General features: G+C 38.0%; 1 protein-coding gene, 1 long non-coding RNA gene and 1 pseudogene across 2 annotated transcripts in view; 1 reads left to right on the top strand and 2 right to left on the bottom strand.

The window, feature by feature from the left end:
- Positions 1–866, bottom strand: part of LOC102495594 (uncharacterized) — a 3,244-nt gene extending 2,378 nt beyond the window's left edge. Inside the window, exon 1 of the long non-coding RNA XR_335038.1 lies at positions 321–866. This is a non-coding gene — a long non-coding RNA (uncharacterized LOC102495594). The remainder of the gene's footprint in view (positions 1–320) is intronic.
- MIB1 (MIB E3 ubiquitin protein ligase 1) overlaps positions 1–6,000 on the top strand; it is a 155,381-nt gene that overhangs the window by 104,194 nt on the left and 45,187 nt on the right. The window lies entirely within an intron of this gene.
- Positions 1,882–2,456, bottom strand: LOC102496108 (transcription elongation factor A protein-like 8; annotated as a pseudogene).

Below are 6,000 nucleotides of genomic sequence, written 5' to 3'. Positions count from 1 at the left end.
AAAGTTAAGCAACCAAAGAAGGTGGCTGCAATGGCCAAGAAAACAACTAGCATACTTGTCAGATGAAATGCTTCAGAAGAGGGGGAAAAGTTGCAGAGGAAGTTAGTTTTATAATCTAAAAAAGGCAGAAAAAAAAAAAAACCCCAAAATACACCTCACTCCCCCCAAGTAACTATAAATATCTACCCCGTTTTCTTTTGCCCACCAGAATACATTGGGTTCTTCTGACTTCCCAGGAAATATTCTGCCTCTTTCTTGGCTTTGAGAATTGTTTGGTTTTTAGTTTCCAGGATTAAATGGTAGATCTGTAGTGGAGCTACCTTGTCATATCCAGAAGTCAAGTCTGCAAGCGAGGTCAGGACTTCCACATGGTCACTAGAGAGGCTAACTTATATTCTTCCCTCAGTGATCACAGGCTAAACTGTTACAGCTTTATAGACAGCTAAGCATTTGAAACATGCACTCCCAGGCAAACAGGCTCTCTTGTGCCTCTCTCTTCCCTGACCATATTTAGTCAACCATAGCAAAAAATAGTCTCTCAGCTGTCGATTGTCGATCCAAAAGCAGAGAAAGCCTCTATCTTGCTTTCTGCCTATTGATTGTTCATCCTGCAGTCCAAACACTACTTTGCCATTTGTCCTATCTTCTTCTTCTTCTTTTTTTTTTTTTTAAAAGCACTGCCAAATAAAGCAGTCTCTCATGTTACCACTTACATTTCCCAGATTTTCACTGAGCTTGCGCTGAGACTAGGAAAGCCTGATGCTGCTGTCACTATACTTAGAAGCACTGCAGGGGAAAAAGGAAAGAGAGAAAAAAATTACACTGCCTAGTAGCACGGCAATCTTTAGACAGATATAGAACAAGTAAAACCCCTCTGCTGTCAAAATATATTTTATAACCTGATTTGTTTGTAAAAAATGTTAAGGATGGTTGATGCTTCATTACTAAGGACCAGAAGGGATTTTTTAGGGTTGTCTTCTGACAACCCTAGTTTTTACAATACATATATTTTAAGTTTATTGGATAGTATTTGAATGGAAAAGATATAGAAATTGTAAGTAGAACCTGTATATTGACAGTGGAGAGAGATCATGAAGGAAGAAGACAGTAGTACATAAATGAAACTTTGGAAATGCTAGTTAGATCTTTTCAGTGTCAGTTTTAGTTATTTCAGTTAAATTTTTTATAGTTCTTAGTTGAAAAACACAGTCCAGGTACCAGCAGTTAGCATAATGGCTATGTCACTGGACTCCCACATAGTCGACCGCGGTTTGAGTCCCGGACCCGGAGGCTTAAAACTCATGTTGGGTGGGTGTGCGTGCGTGCCCAAGATCCTGAGAGGAGGAGGGATTGCAGCATGGCCATTTCTCGCTGTCTCTCTGGCGAGCGCACGCCCCCTATGAGAAAAACCCCTAAAAAAAAAAAAAAAAAAAAAAAAAAAACCCACACAGTCCAGAATGCTTTTGAGTAAATATGTGCTTTTATTTATTTATTTATTTATTTAACTGTGATAATTGCCAGTTTTATTCCTCTGGCTAAGAGAGTCAGAGGTAATTTGAGATTTACAATTCTTTTTTATAGTTCTTTCGTCAAGAGGTTAGGTGCCCCCATTGCCCTTATAACCTGGTTGCAAATTATTTTAATTGTTAAAAAAATCCCTTTTTGTGTGTGATCTGTGTTCATTTAAAAATACATAAGTGGAAAGTTAAAAAAAAAAGAGGAAAAGAAACTTCAAACCACACAGAAATTAAACATGGTTAAGTTTTTGAAATATGTATATATGTAGACACACACAATTTGGAATTTTATCCTACATATGTGAGCTGATACTAAATATGTTGCTTCATAATCTATTATGTTTTACATTACATTATGGAATGAATATATTTCCATGCATAGGTGTGAAACTTCTCAATTGAAAAAATAGACCTGGAAAATGGGCCAAAGTCCAAAATCCAACAAGTTGCTGGTAACAAGGAAACTACCTAAAACAAAATTCCACTTGATGATTAAAAGTAAAATTAAGGTCAAAGATACATTGGAAAATGCTAACAGAAAGAAAGCAGGGGCCAGATTTTAGTATCAGACAAAAAAGAACTCAAGGCCTAAAGCACACTGGATAAAGGATGGCTGCGTGAATGTCTTTGCTTCCAATACATCATCACGAATGTGTTTCTTACTCTTCTTATCTCTTCCCTAAGCCTTTCCAACTCGTCTACTCCTCTCATCATTTCTTCAGGGTCAAAATACCTAATGGGAGTGTCCTCTTTCAATCCCTGGCTGGGCTGAGTTGGCCCTGCTGTAAGGTTTCCTTCTGGTTTCCTGGTTTATACCTTCTTCAGAAGGCTGAGGGCTTCCTTCTGCCTCTTGTGGTACATTTTCCAAAGGGCGGTCTTTCTTTACCTTGGGCATGTTCTGTGGTTTTTTTCTTCACCTTCTTCACAAGATTTTTGCATGTATTCTATTTTTTATTATTTACTTTTTGAATAATTAATCCTGCAGGGATCCAAGGGATTTTCTTCCTTCTTCCCTCACCTTGATTTGTGTCTCACCCGAAAGACCCAGAGTCCTGAAAGGATCCGGGCACTTTTCTCCTCTAGCAATAGAGAGCTCTGTGCTTTTATATTGAAACTATACATGTAGATGTATTAAAATGCATTTTATTATGAATTCAGTTGTTTTCACATGTGAAGTGTTATTTTTTCCTCCCATCCACACAACTATGGCTCTCTTAATTTTCTGAAATAGCATTTAGGTATAATCATTGCACAATTTAGTGTAGAATGAAATAGTTATTAACCTGCCTGTAACTTTGGTACAAATAATGTATGTTTCTAAGAAGTACCTTTTTATTCTATATTTTTAATACATATTCAGAATAAATATCATAATAGATTCATAACACAGGAGAAAAAATTAAAACATAAAATCTAACAAACCTGTGGAGAAAGAATTTAAAATCTCACAAACCTAAAAATGTCCAAAAGAGACTAACTATACCTTATTCTTGATTTAAATATATTTTCTTAAGTATTGATTCAGTTAAGAATCAAGAAGAACCATTATCAATTTTCAAAGCCCATTCTCTTACAGAGGATGTTTGTCCTTGACGTGGTTTTTGTCCTTAGTGTTTAATATCATAGTAGTTTTATTATTTTAGATGGCTATTTTAAAATAGTGACATAAAGAAAGCTTCTGTAGCTATTTGGCAAATTTAATGAACTAGATTTCCTAGATATTGAACTAATTTTATACATTATAAATATTTTCTTAATTCTCATAACAACCTTATGAGGTAGGATTTGTGATTCTTTTTACATTTTACAGATGATGAAACTGAGGCATAGAAAGTAAAGTAATCTTCTCAAGCCAGTAGCCATTCCAGCTAGACCTAGAATTTGAACTCAGCTAGTTTGGGTTCAGACTGTGTCATGCTGCTGCTGTGGTTCATAATAATGAGATGAGCTAGGGAATTACTTAGTACTCTTGGGGATCCAGCTGTATACCCAAAATGTAATATGTTGTTAATATCCTTGTCTCAGCATAGTCAGATGATTTTTCATTTGATTGTTTCTTCATTCTTTTCAACACAACTTTGAGCTTCCTGTACTAGGTAAACAAAGACTTTTTTGAACAAAGTAGGTTCAAATTATATACTAGGTAGTTTTTAGCATGCTCAAAAGATCTTATACAACTTAAAATTTTTTTTAAATTTAATTTTATTGATCATCATTATTACTTATTTGTTTGTTTTTATTTGACCAGAGAGAGACAAGGAAAGTGAGAAAGCAAGCTGCCAAGTCAGGGACTCAAACCGTGCTTGGCCATGTGGGAGTCCAGTGCCCCCAACTACCACGCCACCTGTCAAACCCCCCCCCCAACTTTCTTACTAACTTCTTTTATGGTTTCTTAGCTAACCTGCTTTACTTGTTATCTGTAGGGCTGCTCTTAATTTAGCAAGGATTTATTAAATGTCTAGTATGAGTTGCAGTGCTTCTCTAATGTCTTTTTACATTAAGTAACATTAATATGTACAGCCTCTGCAGTTTAACTGCTTTCATTTGTTTGGAAAATGTTGCCTGTCTCTGAAGAAAGATTGCAAAGCACACAGGCCCTAAAGATTGATCCAGTGTTAGGAACTAGCAGCGTAATGGGTATGTCACTGGACTCCCACGTAGTCGACCGTGGTGCGCGTCCCGGACCCAGTGGCTTAAAACTCACGCCGGGCGCGTGTGCGTGCATGCCCAAGATCCCCAGAGGAGACTGGAGGAGAAGGGATTGCGGCGTGACCATCCCTCCTGGGGGGTGATTTCTCGTTTTCTGTCTCTATGTCTCTCTCTGTCTGTCTGGCGAGCACACATGCCCTATAGCAAAAAAATCTCTCTCTCAAAAAAAAAAAAGATTGATCCAGTGCTATTTGAATACTACATACCATTGCAGACAACTGCTTGTTCCCTCTACTTCTTAGAACTTATTTGTTCATCATTCAGCAAACGTTTGAATACTACCATGTGCCAGGGATTATATTAGGCACCACTATTAGTTGTTCTGGAACTTAATGCTTTTTTGGCACTGTTCACAAATGCCTGCTTAACTGGTAGTAAGATCTTATCTTTAAAACATCCATGTCCTTAACCTCTTGGAAAACAACCAGCCTGAGAAATAAAGAATAGTGTTTGAGCATTAGGGAAAGAATATCACCGAAATCTTGTATACTGTGATACACAGGTGAGAGTCTACTGACTTAATAAAAATGATTGATTTTAAACTTATCCCAGTAACTCTGGATCTCAGTGCTTACAACACAGTAATCTCTTAGATAACTAAAGTGCTACAGAGAACAGCCTACAACTGGTCTTCGTAGTTATATTGTGTGTTCCCAAGATTGCCTGCCCCACGAAAAGAAAGAAAGATAGCTCTGAGTTGCTGTTGTTGACAGGAGGGAGAGTGGACCAGGGACTGTTCTGGGTAAATTTTCCTTAGCTCATCTTGCAAGATTGACTCAAAGACAGGCGCTGTTTTTGAGGCCCTATGTTATTTATTCTTGCTTATTTTTTGAAGTGATTAGTAGTTTATTTATTTATTTTTTCCTTAGAGTGATTTTTTTTTTTTTTTTGACTACAGGACACGTGTGCTTGCCAGAGAGACAGAGACAGAGAGAAGGCAAGAAATCACCCCCCGGGGGATGGCCACTCTATAGTCTCCTCTCCATCTGCTCTCAGGATTTTGGGCATGCATGCACATGTGCCTAGCATGAGTTTTTTATTTTTTATTTATTTATTTTTTTGAGAGGTTTTCACTATAGGGCACGTGCGCTTGCCAGACAGACAGAGACATAGAGACAGAAAGCAAGAAATCACCCCCCCCCATGGGGGGATGGCCACGCTGCAATCCCTTCTCCTCCATTCTCCTCTCGGGATCTTGGGCATGCACGCACACGCGCCCGGAGTGAGTTTTAAGCCACTGGGTCCCTGATGCAAACTGTGGTCGACTACGTAGGAGTCCAGCGACACAGCCATTACGCTAACTGCTTGTTCCCCCTAGCATGAGTTTGGGACTTGAACTGTGGTCGACTATGTGGAAGTCCGTGATGTAACATTACACCTTCTACTGGTGATCAGCAATTTCTAATTAAAATGAAGGGGTGTGATCCCTGTTAAAATTAGTCCACACTCAATCTCCAGTGTAGAAGAATTTTAAATAATTTGTGTAGATATTCCACCTTCAAGGAGGTGGAGTGTAACTTTCCCCTCCTTAAGTGTGGGCTGTGTATAGTGACTTCCTTTCAAAGAAACATGGTATAGAAATAGGGAGAAGAGTAACTTTACAGTGGAGGACCATGACAAAGACTACATGATGTGATGAAATGGCATTTTAGCTCTGTAGCCTTCCTTTGAAGAACCCATAATCCCAGTGTAATCTTGATAAAAGCATCAAATTCCAACTGTTGAACATTCTACAAAATATTATTTTTTTCCTTTAAATTTGGTAGCGGACATG

The sequence above is a fragment of the Tupaia chinensis genome, unplaced genomic scaffold (genome assembly GCF_000334495.1).
Source record: "Tupaia chinensis unplaced genomic scaffold, TupChi_1.0 Scaffold000320_2, whole genome shotgun sequence".
Taxonomy (NCBI): domain Eukaryota; kingdom Metazoa; phylum Chordata; class Mammalia; order Scandentia; family Tupaiidae; genus Tupaia; species Tupaia belangeri.
Note: the sequence above shows the minus strand (reverse complement) of the source record. Positions and strands in the feature narration are given on the sequence as shown.